The 15,366-nt window shown below is 43.0% G+C and overlaps 1 protein-coding gene across 9 annotated transcripts in view; it reads left to right on the top strand.

The window, feature by feature from the left end:
- The window catches only part of CACNB2 (calcium voltage-gated channel auxiliary subunit beta 2), a 431,110-nt gene that overhangs the window by 61,864 nt on the left and 353,880 nt on the right, over positions 1-15,366 (top strand). The window lies entirely within an intron of this gene.

Here is a 15,366-nt window from a genome sequence, read left to right as displayed (position 1 = left end):
ATTCTTTAGGTCAAAACAGTTGAACAAGCTGAAACGTCCCCTTTGGTGAAGGTGATATTGTGGACTGCGGTATGGGATATGAAGGATGACTGTCCACTCCAGTATTCTTGCCTGGAGAATTCCATGGACAGAAGATCCTGGCAGGCTAAAGTCCATTGGTTTGCAAAGAGTTGAACGCGATTGTTGGCACTTGTGGAAATATTCTTTAATTGATATTACCTTTTAAATATTTGTCTCTTCCTAGGGTTTCTTCTTCCCTCCCACTTAGTTCTTAAAAGAATTACATTTTTATATGTGTGTAATTCTCTGCCACTTTGCTTTCCTGTGACTGTGAAGATGATAATCCTGATCCATGCCTACAAAAGATATGGATCTCCCTGCAGGAGAAGATGGTTCGAGGAGAGCCATTATTCTATGGAAAGTGTTTGTTCTATGTTCCTTGAATAAGGCTTTCTTTTACTATGAAATGAATGAATCACATGGGTTTTGAACCTATGGCCTTATTCTATAAGGTCGTGTTCTTTTCCCAGCTGATGAGTTGATGAAATGGGACCACAGTCAATGTCACACATCGGGTTCTCTGAGAGGCAGACTCTGAGACCGAGTTGAGTAGCTTTATTAGGTTTATTATATTTTTTTAGTGGTATAATCTTAGTTCAACACTGTTGGAAAGATGTGGTGGGAAAGGAAGTAGGCTCTATGAAGATGCAATAAGCATCAGTGATCAAGTTTTCTTGTGTCTTATGCAAACAAAGAAAGGACGCTTGGCCCTGAGGATGGAGATAATGATTTTTATCTCATTGATTTAACTCCAAGGATTGGCATTTGTTCAACAGGGGTGGAATACATCCCTAATGCAAACAAAACAAATAAAAAGAGATAGAATCAGTTGCAGCTTTTGTGTGGAGTCCAAGTCTCCATTTTTAACAGTTCTATAATGGGAGGTGGTTTCTTATAGGAGTTGATGATACTTTATCCCCTGTTGATGGGAAGACTAACTCTCCAGGTCCTTCTTTCCTTCCGACTGTAAGTTGGAAACCTTGAGCACCACACATATTCCTCTTCATGTGGGATTGTGGGTCAGTGGTCACAGATGAAAAAGGGATGTGTGGGGGGAGGGATACATTGAGAGATTGAGATTGACATATACACACTACTGTATATAGAATAGATAACTAATAAAGACTTACTGTATAGTCAGGGAACCCTGCTCAGTACTCTGTGTGAATTGTGAAAGTCACTCAGTCGTGTCCAACTCTTTGCAACCCCATGGACTATACAATCCATGAAATTCTCCAGGCCAGAATACTGGAGTGGGTAGCCTTTCCCTTCTCCAGGGGATCTTCCCAACCCAGGGATTGAACCCAGTTCTCCTGCATTGCAGGCAGAGTCTTTACCAGCTGAGCCACAAGGGAAGCCCAGTACTCTGTAATGACCTATAAAGGAAAAGAATCTGAGAAGAGTGGATATATGTATACATATAGCTGATGCACTTTGCTGTACACCTGAAACTAACATAACATGGTAAATCAACTATATACTCCAAAAGGGATGTGGGTCAGAGACAAGTCTGGTGAGGCTTGTTCACTCCATGTGGTTGTGCTGGTCATGCTTGTTGGTTCCTCTGCAAGAGGAGGATCTGCTAAGCTCCCACAAGTAGGGCTTGAAACTGACCTGTCTCTCTGGCTGGTCTAAAGGAAGGGTTGCTTCTTTTTAATTAGTCTCTCTGGAGGAGGTCAACTTTGCTGATTGAAACAAAGCCACGGTACATGCTGGTAATAGTTCTGCTCAGAGACCCTGGTTGAAGACCATTTTAACTGTGTGTCTGTGTTAAGGCTCCAGTAAAGCTCAGATGAGCAATAAACTTGTGGTAATATCACAGAGAAGCCTTTGGATGATCTTCTTGCCCCCCACCCTGAGCCCCTTCATTATTAGGGCTCCATGAGGCCCCAGGATGTTTAACTCACATTAGTATCCTCTGCACTTTTTAGGGGGAAGGCAATGGCACCCCACTCCAGTACTCTTGCCTGGAAAATCCCATGGACGGAGGAGCCTGGTGGGCTGCAGTCCATGAGGTCGCTAAGAGTCGGACACGACTGAGTGACTTCATTTTGACTTTTCACTTTCATGCATTGGAGAAGGAAATGGCACCCCACTCCAGTATTCTTGCCTGGAGAATCCCAGGGACGGGGGAGCCTGGTGGGCTGCCGTCTATGGGGTCGCACAGAGTTGGACACGAATGAAGCGACTTAGCAGTAGCAGCAGCAGCAGCACTTTTTAGAATAGCAGACTCTCAACAAATGCTAATCAGAAAGGGACTCTCACACTAGCTTTGTTCCCATGACCCAGAGGCACAAAGATCTGTGTAATAAAAAAGACATATTCACATGGGTTTTTCCAGATACATAGGGTCAAAGAATATGATGGTGCAGGAGTAGCTTCAAACCCCTCAAGGATATTCCCTTCAGCTACTCTTTCAATAGGAAAAGACCCAACCAGCCAGCCACCCACCTGCCATTTTTCTCTATCTGCTCCTGAGATCTCACCCATCTGAGTGACCCCCCCTGCCGGATTAAGTGTGGGAGACTTGGTGGGGGAGGGTGGATGTCATGGAAGATTTTCTGAAAGAGGCAATGTCTTATTGAAACCTTGTGATAGATTTTAATAGAATGTATCCAGGCCAAGGATTGGGGAAGGTGTCAGTGGTGGGAGCCAGGGGGATGTGGGTTTGAGGGAAGTGGAGAGATGGGGAAACTCAGGCAGCATAGTGTGTTCCAGAAACTGAATGTTTCCTGTGAATGAGACAAGAGCAGGGAAGAGAAGATGGGGATGTATCATAAAAGGTGTTAAAGCCAGTTAAGGAGTTTGCGCCGAGAGCAATAGAAGACTTTTGTAGGGTTGTAAGCAGGGTGTGGCATCCTTAGATCTGGTTTTGAAAGAGCATCTGGTGGCAGAGCAGAGAATGCACAGGAACAGTGCACCATGAAAACAGCAGGGACCCTCCTTAGATAGTTAAGGTCAACCTGCTGTGGGACGATGAGTGTAGCCAACTATGCTGTGATGGTTTCAGGTGCACAGCAGAGGGACTCAGCCATACCTATACATGTATCCACTCTCCCCGCAAACTCCCTTCCCATCCAGGCTGCCACATAGCATTGAGCAGAGTTCCCTGTGCTATACAGCAGGCCCTTGTTAGTTCTCCATTTTAAGTATAACTGTGTACCACATCTTTATCCATCCATCTGTTCGTGAACTCTCAATCATGTTTTGACGCTCATCTCTCTGCCACCTTGCTCAGCACACATGCGAGTCTCTAGTTATGATGGCTGATTAGTGATGGGGAAGTCTAGGTACCTGAGGGCCTTGAGCAGCTCTGGGTCCCTGGGATGCGGGAAGCCAGGTGAACAAAGGCTTCTCAGTTTAACTGAGATAGAAATGCAAAGTTCTAAAGAACTGTAGGCCATCACTAGATTGTTAGGGATTTTTTTTTTTTTTTTTTTTTCCACTCTGTCCTCTGGAAGGAACTCCTCGATGATTTTGGACGTATTTACAGTTGAGAGTTCAATCCTGTGTAATTCTCAGACACCCTCTGTGCTTCTGGATTGTGCCCCAAGGGCCCCCAACAAAGGCTTGAAGGTGGTTCTCTCTGCAGTTTCCTCCTTTGATGAAACTGTTCATTTGGAGACAGGAGCTAGTGAGATAGTGAGCTAGGAGATAGTGAGGCTTGGGGAGAACAGCCCATAGCAAGGCATGGGGAATATGGCCTAGATAGGTTGTAATCTCATTGTCATCAGGAGATTTGCACTTGAAAGAGGACTCTGAGGCCATATCCAGATTTGACTTCATCTTCACAGACCTTTCACTATTCTATACTGAAGTTTATGTTTTAGGCAACAAACATTCCTTTAATTATGTTTTTAGCAGCCCCTATCATGGTAGGCAGGGGAACACAGCATAGATTTCATGATATGGCTTGACTTTACAGTGATGGCTGATCTCGAGTTGATCATAAGATGGTTCATTTCAGAAATGAAGTGTGCTTCCCGTTTTAAACTTGTAGCTTGACATTCAGCATTTAGAGAACTGCATGTCGTCTGATGATCTGTAAATTTGTAGTCTCTATATTTGAATTTTTTTAATTTAAAAATACATTGCTCAGAATAATGAAGATAAGATGTTGCTTTAAATATCATTTCTTTAAATATCCTGCGATTGCGAAGGAAGAGTTCAAGATCTTCTCCAGAATACTTTTCCAGAATGTAATGGGGTTTGCTCTTTTTCACTTTGGTTATTTTAGGCAGTCATTAAACAATTGTTAGCCAGTTTAGTCAGTTTACATAAAACTACATATTTGGAGGCTTTAAATGCCACAGGAGAAGTTCCAGTGTAAACAGAGGAGAACAAAATCAGCGCTTAAAACGGAAGCAGCCTGCATGGGCCCTCATTCCAGGGCAGGAGACGCTCACACAGACAAGGCCGTGAACACAAGCCGACTCACCCCAGCAGTTAAAGAGGGCCTGGGGTGGTGCATGTCTAGGAGGGGTCCAGAGGCCAGGGCTGGCTTCTAGGTCCCCGGGAGTCAGCTCGATTCACTCTGTTCTGTGGTCACTGATGATGTCCCAGACCCTGGTCAATGTCTCATAAAAGCATTCCACTCATCAAGAGAGTGTGGATTATGAGCCGCTGGCTCTCGGCCAGCAGGACACTCCACAGCCCTTGGGCAGGCGTGCCAAGAATGTCCTCTGTTCAGACTGTCATTGCCTAACGCAGTGGAGACGGCTCTTGATCAGAGTGACACCTGACTTTGGTGGCGAGCTTGGCAGCCCACTCTCCCTTACAACTGACTCTGGCCATGGTTGGTTTCTCTGAGGGCTGCTGCTGCTAAAGGAAGACAGAGTAAAAGCTGCTGTTGTATCCTGTGTAATATCCATGAACTTGAATTGACTATGAGAGTCTCTCCTCTAGGACAGAGCAAACTATTATTTGTTCATTAGTTGCAGTGCATTGGTACTCTTTTTCTATTAATTTTAATTGAAGTATAGTGGCTTTACAATGTTGTATAAGTTCCTTCCATACAGCAAGTTCAGTTCAGTTGCTCAGTCATGTCCAGCTCTTTGTGATCCCATGGACTGCAGCACACCAGGCTTCCCTGTCCATCACCAACTCCCAGAGCTTACTCAAACTCATGCCCTTTCAGTCGGTGATGCCATCCAACCATCTCATCCTGTCGTCCCCTTCTCCTCCTGGCTTCAATCTTTCCCAGCATCAGGGTCTTTTCTAAGGAGTCAGCTCTTCACATCAGGTGGCCAAAGTATTGGAGCTTCAGCATCAGTCCTTCCAATGAATATTCAGGGTTTATTTCTTTTAGGATTGACTGGTTTGTTCTCCTGGCAATCCACAGGACTCTCAAGAGTCTTCTCCATCACCACAGTTCAAAAGCATCGATTCTTCAGTGCTCAGCTTTCTTTATGGTCCAACTCTCACATCCATACATGACTACTCGAAAAACCATGGCTTTGACTATATGGATCTTTGTCAGCAAAGTGATGTCTCTGCTTTTTAATATGCTGTCTAGGTTGGTCATAGCTTTTCTTCTAAGGATCGAGCATCTTTTAATTTCATGGCTGCTGTCACCATCCACAGTGATTTTGGAGCCCAAAAAAATAAAGTCTGACACTGTTTCCATTGTTTCCTTGTCTATTTGCCATGAAGTGATGGGACCAGATGCCATGATCTTAGTTTTCTGAATGTTGAGTTTTAAGCCAACTTTTTCACTCTTCTCTTTCACTTTCATCAAGAGGCTCTTTAGTTCTTTTTTGCTTTCTGCCATAAGGGTGGTGTCATCTGTGTATCTGAGGTTATTGATATTTCTCCCAGCAGTCTTGATTCCAGCTTGTGCTTCATCCAGCCTGGCATTTTGCATGATGTACTCTGCATATAAGTTAAATAAGCAGGGTGACAATATGCAGTCTTCTTGTACTCCTTTCCCAATTTGGAACCAGTCCATTGTTCCATGTCTGGTTGTAACTGTTGCTTCTTGTCCTGCATACAGATTTTTCAGGAGGCAAGTAAGGTGGTCTGGTATTCCTCTCTTGAAGAATTTTTCAGTTTGTTGTGATCTACACAAAGGCTTTAGTGCAGTCGGTGAAGCAGAAGTAGATGTTTTTCTGCAATTCTCCTACTTTTTTCTATGATCCAACGGATGTTGGCAATTTGATCTCTGGTTCCTTTGCCTTTTCTAAATCTAGCTTGAACATCTGAAAGTTCTCAGTTCACATACTGTTGAAGCCTAGGGTGGAGAATTTTGAGCTTTACTTTGTTAGCGTGTGAAATAAGTACAATTGTGCAGTAGTTTGAACATTCTTTCGCATTGTACAGCAAAGTGAACCAATTATATATATATCCCTTCTTTTTTTAGATTTCTTTCCCATTTAGGTCACCACAGAGCATGGAGTAGAGTTCCCTGTCCTATGCAGTAAGTTCTTGTTAGTTACCTCTTTTTTACATAGCAGTATATGTATATATATGTGTGTGTGTGTGTGTGTGTGTGTGAATCCCAATCTCCCAATTCATCCCACCCTATGTTCCCTCCTGGGTGTCCATAAATTTGTTCCTTACATCTGTGTCTCTATTTCTGCTTTGCAAATAGATTCATCTGTGCCATTTTTCTAGATTCCGCATATAAGGGTTAATGTATGATATTTGTTTTTCTCTTTCTTACTTCACTCTGTATTAACAGTCTCTAGGTCCATCCACATCTCTGCAAATGATGCTATTTCATTCCTTTTTATGGCTGAGTAATAGTCCATTGTATATATGTACCACATCTTTTTTTATCCATTCATCTGTTGATGGACATTTAGGTTGCTTCCATGTCCTAGGTATTATAAATAGCACTTCAGTGAACGTTGAGATGCATGTGTCATTTTGAATTACAGTTTCTCCAGGTGTAAAGTACATCAGTACTCTTGAAAACCAAATTTCATCTGTGATCTCTGCTGTGCCTTTTTCAAATTCTGAATTTTTAGTTCCTCCTGCCCACAGCATGAAGTGTAATAAGAGTAACGCTAGTAACAGGTGACACTTATAAGCACTTTCTATGTTCCAAACTTGGTTTTGCAGGTTTTATATATATAAGCTCACTTGATCCTCAAAGTAAACCTGTCCAAAGGAAGCTATGGTTAGTATGACCATCCATATTTTACAAGGTTTCCCCCAATAGCTCAGGAGATAAAGAATCCACCTGCAATGCAGGATTGCAGATTTGATTCCTGGGTCGGGAAGGTCGCTGGCGGAGGAAATGGCACCCATTCCTGTATTTTTGCCTGGAAAATCTCAGGACAAAGAAGCCTAGTGGGCTGCAGTCCATGGGGTCGCAAAGAGTCAGACACAACTGAGCAACCGAGCACAGTTGAGCACACATAAGCATTCAGGCCTTATTTACGATGTATATACAGAGATTCCATTGCTTTCAAATCCCACAGTTTGATAGAAAATTGCACCCACCATATGAAGCTGTTCAAGCACACAGTGCAGACACAGTGACAAGAACACATTTCTGAGTGTGGCCTTGATACTGATCCATTGGTAAAGCAAGACTTGACTTTTTTCTGTTCTCTTATCTCATGGGTTTCTAAAACTCATCTTCCTCAAAATGGGCTGCTGCTACTGCTAAGTCACTTCAGTTGTGTCTGACTCTGTGTGACCCCATAGACGGCAGCCCACAAGGCTTCCCTGTCCCTGGGATTCTCCAGGCAAGAACACTGGAGTGGGTTGCCATTTCCTTCTCCAATGCATGAAAGTGAAAAGTGAAAGTGAAGTTGTTCAGTCGTGTCCGACTCTTAGCAACCTCATGGACTACAGCCTACGTGATTTTCCAGGCAAGAGTACTGGAGTGGGGTGCCATCGCCTTCTCCAACAATGGGCTACTCCATCTTAAAAAAAATTTTTTTTTAACTATTTGCTTTTGTTTTTGGTTGCACTGGGTCTTCATTGCTGTGTGGGCTTTCTCTGCTCGTGGCAAGCAGGTGTTCCTCTGTGTTGCAGTACACAGGCTTCTCATTGCAGTGGCTTCTCCTGTTGTGGGGCATAGGCTCTAGGGTGCATGGGCTTTAATAGTTGAAGCATGTGGGCTCAGTAGTTGTGGTTCATGGGTAGCTGTGGTGTATGGGCTTAGTTGTTCCATGGCCTGTGGGATCTTCCCTGACCAGGGATTGAACCCATGTCCCTTGCACTGGAAGGCAGATTTTTATCCACTGGACCACCAGGGAAGTCCCTATCTCTTCTTTTATGCCACCACTATGAATGAAATGCCTCTGTCCATGTGGCCCACTTTGTTTAAAATTGAGGAAGGCATTAGAACAGTTGTCTTCCGGGCAACAAAGCTTCAAAGACCAGGTAGGTTCTCTGCGTTCCTGTTTTTTCCAGTAGAGAGGCTCTAAAAAAAAATTTTTTTTTAAATTGAAGGATAATTGCTTTACAATATTGTGTTGGTTTCTGCCATGCATCAACATAAATCAACCATAGGTATACATGTGTCTCCTTCCCAGTACAGAGGCTTTTGATTCCATCCTATTCTGAGTCCTCCTTGCTCTTCCTGAATTCAGGATGCTCCATTTGGATTCCCTCCCTCCCCTTTCCTCTCTTTTCATTCTTTATGTGGCACCCACTTTTTTACCTGTGCATTGCTTTCCAATAATGATCATTGCATTGGTCAACAATTTTCAGAGTTCTCTGATGGCTGGGGCTGTGTGTTATTCATCATCTTTGTTCACTGAGCACCTAGCATGTGGGCCTGGCACATAGGGACACTCTGTAAATGTTTACTGAGTGAGCAGATCCCTTCCTTCCTCTTCCTTCTTTCCCTCTGCCAATAACCTACTCCAGACACTTGTTATAGTTTCATGCCGAAGGTATATACGTTTCGATGTTGTTGCCTGTAAGTAACAGCAAAGACAGCTCAACCTGGCGCAGGCAGGCAGGCAGGAATTTTATTGGCTGACAGAACTGGAAGTCCAGAGACAAAGCAGGCCCCAAGATGGACTTCGTCCAAGCCTTGCAGTGTTTCTTTCTGAATCTCTTGGCCCTGCCCTCCCTTCAGCCATCAGCAGGATGTATGAGAGTTCATATCCCCTTCCTCCAATTAAAAATAAATTAAAAAATAAAGAGTTCCGATCTGTAAACCCTACCATAGCAACATCCAAACTGCACTTTTCCTGGAAATGTCTAGGAAATAACACTTGGCATTTCATCACTTGGAATCAGGTCACAGCTCTGCCCATGAACCAGCTCCAGAGGCCAGACAATTGCTGAATTCTGATTCATTTGTGAACCAGACAGTGACCTGGAGGATGAGATTCCTTTGAGATAAAAATGCAGTTGTATCAGCTTCTCCTGAAGTTGGCCTCTTATGGAGGGTAGAGGGGCTTCCCTGATGTCTCAGTGGGTAAAGAATCCACTTCCAATACAGGAGACGCGGGTTCAATCCCAGGGTGGGGAAGACCCCTGGAGAAGGAAATGGCAACCCATTCCATTATTCTTAAGCTGAGTAAACTTGGTGGGGAGTGTTGAAGGGGGATGAATTGGGGGGTGGCGGCATGTCATTGTCAATAATATTTAGTCCACAGGGGGCTTGGCAAAGCTTCCTAATTGGCATCCCTCCCTCTGGATCCTCCCTCCTTTTCATTCTTTCCATATAAAGCCATTCAATTAATCTCTCCGAAACATGACATTCATGATAAATACTGATGAAGACATTAAATAATCCCCCAAGGCTGCCTAGAAAATATTCTGAGGTTGAAGCCTCTGATTAAGACAATCCCATTTTATTCTTACAGATCAGTCACCCAGTTCTCTTGCATCTAAAGCTGGTGCTATAAACTGAATGTGTGTGTCCCCTTCAGATTCATACATTAAAATCCTGACCCCCAATATGATGGCATTCAGAGGTGGGACCTTTAGTTGTTAATTAGATCAGGAAGGTGGAACCCTCATGAATGGGGTTAGTGCCCTTACAACAGAGGCCCCAGAGAGAGTTCTAGTCTCCTTTCTGCAGTGTGAGGAGGCAATGAGAAGAAGGCTTTCTGCAATGGAAGGAGAGTCCTCACCAGAACTCAACCTTGATGGCACCCAGTCTCAGACTTTTAGCCACCAGAACTGTGAGGAATACATTTCTGTTGTTTATAGGTCACCTCATCTGTGATAATTTGTTACAGTAGCCTGAACTGATAAAACAACTGGAATCTAACCAAATGGATTTACTAATTACTCTCTGATAATGTTGTTCATACCATTGCTCTTGTACTGTCATTTTCTCCACAGGGAAGAATTGCTTTCCTTCTCTGTGCCTATCAGAGCCCTAACCTTGCTTTCAAGATCCATCATTAATTGTTCTCTCTGAAGTATTTTGTGACCACTTGGCTTTGAATCAGTCTGCCTCACTTCTCAAATCTATAGCATTTATGAAGATAGCTTGGCACTCAACATGTGTTGCTTTGTAGCATTGGATAATTTTTTTTGGGGGGAATTTTTTCTAGTCTAGCTAAAGATAAAATTAAAGATATATATGCATTGGGACTTCCCCAATGGCTAAGTGGAAAAGAATCTGCCTGCAATGCAGAAGATGCAGGAGATGTGGTTTGATCCCTGGGTCAGGAAGATCCCCTGGAGAAGGCAATGGCACCCCACTCCAGTATTCTTGCCTGGAAAATCCCATGGGCGGAGGAGCCTGTCTGGCTACAGTCCATAGGGTTGCAAAGAGCTGGACATGACTGAAGCGACTGAGCACAGATTCCAGTAGCTAAGTTACTGTCTTGCGACTAGTTAGTGCTCACTGCATACTTTATATGTGCCCACTGAGAAAAGTGGTCACAAAGAACCATGGTAAAGGCATTGAAAATAGGAAGGTTCAATCCAGCAATTTGAAAATCAAATATTAACTGATATTAACTGATAACCTGTTATGTGTCAGTCACTGTTCACAGTTCTGAAACTTACAGCAATGAATCACCCAATGTCCATTCCTTCAGTGAGCTTGCGTTTTTAGTAGAGAAACAAGCCAGTTAATATACAGAAAGTCCCCTGCATCCAAACAGATTCTATTCCAAGAGGATGGATGTAAGTCCAGTTTATTTGTAAGTTCAACAAAGTTAGGCTAGGTACCCAACTAACACAATTGACTGTATAGTGCTGTATTAGGTTTATGATACTTTTCACACAAATGATAAAAGACATAAAAAACAAACACAAAAAAGGAAACATTTTTAATCTTACAGTACCTTGAAAATTACAGTGGTACAACACCACAGCTGGCATACAGGGACATTGTCCCATCTTTGAAAGTTTGCAACTTAAAGTTCACATGTAGGGGATTTAATGTTTAGTAAAATGTCAGATAGGCCAACCTCAGGGAAGAAAAGCAGAGGAGGATCAGAGGACAACAGTGGGCTGATATTTTGCAGGTGGAGTTAGCAGGGAAGCCTTCTGATCACAGTCTTGAATGGTACCCCAGGGAACAATATGAGACAGAAGGAAGGCCCAGAGCAGAAGCTCTGGGGAGAAACCTTGTTTGGTGTGCTTGAGAGCAAGCAAGAAGGCTAGCGTGGCTGGAGTGCACTGATGGAGGGGTGACGGGAGGTGAAAGTACCCGGGGAGCCATACTCTGGATAACATACGGCCTCGTGAGCCAGACCTGAAGTTCAATTTTCATCAACACAGGAGGGCCTTTGCAAGACTTCGATCAGGGCAGGGGCCTGACCTGATTTACATTTTGAGAGAATCAATTTAAGAGTCTTTTGGAAAGCCAGATTGAGGAGAAGACCAGAGAGGAGGCTATCATAGCAGAACTGGGAAAAATGAGGGTAGCTGGGGTAGAATGTTAATAGTGAGGATGGGTTGAAGTGGTTGGATTCTCTATGTTCTTGAAGATAGAGATGGCAGGATTGCTGATGGATTAGATGTGAGGATGGCTCAGATGGTAAAGCGTATGCCTCCAATGCAGGAGACCCATGTTCAATCCCTGGATCAGGAAGATCTCTGGAGAAGGAAATGGCAACCCACTCCAGTATTCTTACCTGGGAAATCCCATGGGCAGAGGAGCCTGGTAGGCTACAGTCTATGGGGTCGCAAAGAGTCAGGGGTGTGTGTGTGTGGGTGTGTGTTTGATTACCAACAAAGATAAAAAAGAGACTCGAAGATAAGTGAGATAATAGTGGCTTTTCAAATAGAATAGTTGTAAAAATTTTTACTGAAGTATGGTTGACTTACAGTGTTGTGTTAATCTCTGCGAATAGCAAAGTGACTCAGTTACACACATATATATTCCTTTTCATATTCTTTTCCATTATGGTTTATCACAGGATATTGAGTATAGCTCCCTATGTCATACAGTAGGACCTCATTGTTTGCCCATCCTATATGTACTAGTTCGCATCTTCTTATCCTAAACTCCCCATCCTCCCCTCTCCCATTATCCTCCCCCTTGCAACCACAAGACTGTTCTCTTCAAATAGAACACTTAATTTAGTTGATGTTTTTTAAAAAATCAAATAAACATTTCTAAACAGTGGACATTTTAAATGACGGTTATGAAAATGTGTCCAAAAGTTCCAAGATTATTTAAAAATGCTGAATAAATTCAAAATAAAATCAAAGCAGACTTAGAGTGACCATTTGCGTTGGTGACACTTTGCCATTCTGAAATCTCTATATTTTAATCATCTTTTTTGTTACATTGCCTTAATTATATTTTAAAATATTTGCTGTGTCGAAAATCTTCATTGCAAGAGTCACGAGTAAATTGAAAGTATTTTGATTTATAGAATCCATATATTGTACTGACTTTTAAAATTAATCCTGCTTGGTATATAATCTTTGGTATGTCATTGGGCTTGCCTGAAATTTAAATACGCCTTGTTTCCATTAGTAAGAGAAAGGGGAAATTTGATTGAATGAGTACACAAGAGTGAACATAAATACTTTAAACTATTAAAATCTAAAACTCCTATAAAAATGATCCTTTGTTTTTATAACTCATAGGCATATTTTCTGTAGGATTTGATTATTCATCATTATCCCTATTTAAATGAATGGGTCCATTTTTTGCCCCTGATAAACCTCCTTACAAATTGAGATATTTAGTATTTTTATACCAGATTTTTCTAAGAAATTCAGAACTGTATTAAATTCCTTTTTTAACAATAGTTGTATAATTGTCAAGCAGCAGTTGTTTGTTATTCCCATTTCTTAAGTGGGGACAGTTTAAGAGATGTCAAGATGAGTAATTGCCATTGAGAAATTGCTTTCTCATGCCTCCATGCCCAAGGTTAACCTCCAGCTAGAACACCTTGCTTTTAGAAACAGCAGATTTTGGCACTTCACTTATGTTTTGCACTGAAATTCACCTCCATGACATTCATGCTTACTCTACGCAATGAGGTAAGAATTTGATTTTGATAGAATTGTAAGGCTAGTTGGTCGTTGGCTTCAGTTTATGGCCAAATTCAATCTGTTGGATGATAATTTTTTGATGTCCCTTCAGGGGAGTTAATTTTTTTTGCTTATCCCTAATTAACTTGTTAGAGCCATTCGTTGCTGCATCACTCCTTTACTCATTCACTATCTTTTGCTAGCAACTGTGTTTGCTTGTTCATTAGAACTTTCAAAATAGTTGGCCCATTAGATTTCTCACCTCCTGCCTTCTGACACAGACAAGGCAATGGCACCCCACCCCAGTACTCTTGCCTGGAAAATCCCATGGACGGAGGAGCCTGGTAGGCTGCAGTCCATGGGGTCGCTGGGAGTCGGACACGACTGAGCGACTTCCCTTTCACTTTTCACTTTCATGCATTGGAGAAGGAAATGGCAACCCACTCCAGTATTCTTGCCTGGAGAATCCCAAGGACAGGGGAGCCTGGTGGGCTGCCATCTCTGGGGTCGCACAGAGTCGGACACGACTGAAGCGACTTAGCAGCAGCAGCAGCCTTCTGACAGACTCCAGTATCATTTTTAAACCTCTCATACCATCTAAGGACCAGGTAGAACAGAACAGGTGGAATTTCAAACCTCCCTGCTCTGTGTCTGTTCATCTGCTTTGATTCTCAGATTTTCTTTGACAAGTGACCACATATTTCATTACGTCACTAAACAGAAAATGATTAAAGTACTGATTTGTGTTGAAGGGCTCCTTCATGGAAATTTCACTAACTCTGTGTTCAGAGATGGTTCCCCAGTTTGGTGGTGATACCTGCTGCTTGGGTTTCCTGAAACACAAGGTATAACTATCTTTATTGGATGAAGGAAGTTGATGAAAACGTTATGTATTAAGACAAAAAAACAGAAAGATGATGGATGACTTCCCAGCATTGCCAGGATAACTTTACTGATTCCTTTGGTTGGGATGGACAGAACTGTGAAGGTCATCTTGCATGGTTTGGAAGACAAGTGTCCTCAGCGTGAAGAGATCTAATTTCCAGTTCCTTTTCTGGTAATGATTAAGAAGACTATCTTCCTTATGCCCCAGTTTCCCCAATTCTCAAATGAGGCATCTGCTGGAGTCTGAATGTGTCCCTTCAAATTTCATATGTTGAAATCCTAACACCCAAAGGTGATTGTATTAAGTATTGGGCTGGCCGAGGAGGTCATTCGAGTTGTCTGGTAACATCTTATGCAAAAACCCCAATGACGTTTTTAACCAACCCAGTGCATGGGGTCTTTGGGAAGTTATTAGGTCATGAGGGTGCAGGCCTCGTGAATGGGATTAGTGCCCTTATAAAGGGGATCCCACAGGACTCCCTGGCTCCTTCTACCATGTGGGGACACAGCAAAAAGGCAGTCTCTGAACCAGGACTGGACCATGCTGGCACCCTGATCATGGACTTCCCGACCTGCTGAACTGGGGAAAAGATAAGCTACCCAGTCCCTGGTATTTTATTATAGAGGCCCCCAAACAGACAAAAGCAGCACCAAATGTTATAAATGTTGACAGTCTCTTTAGAGTTAGAGAGATCTGTATCCAAAAATCAGCCCTTCTATTTACTGCAAGTTTTTTCTGAACTCCTCAAAACCTCCCTTTCCTCATCTATAAAGTGAAGGTAACAATACACAATTACTGCTGCTGCTGCTGCTAAGTCACTTTAGTCGTGTCCGACTCTGTGCGACCCCAGAGACGGCAGCCCACTAGGCTCCCCTGTCCCTGGGATTCTCCAGGCAAGAACACTGGAGTGGGTTGCCATTTCCTTCTCCAATGCATGAAAGTGAAAAGTCAAAGTGAAGTCGCTCAGTCGTGTCCAACTCTTAGCGACCCCATGGACTGCAGCCTACCAGGCTCCTCCATCCGTGGGATTTTCCAGGCAAGAGTACTGGAGTGGG

This window comes from Bubalus bubalis, chromosome 14, assembly GCF_019923935.1.
Source record: "Bubalus bubalis isolate 160015118507 breed Murrah chromosome 14, NDDB_SH_1, whole genome shotgun sequence".
Classification (NCBI taxonomy): domain Eukaryota; kingdom Metazoa; phylum Chordata; class Mammalia; order Artiodactyla; family Bovidae; genus Bubalus; species Bubalus bubalis.
This window is presented reverse-complemented; position numbering and strand designations above follow the sequence as displayed.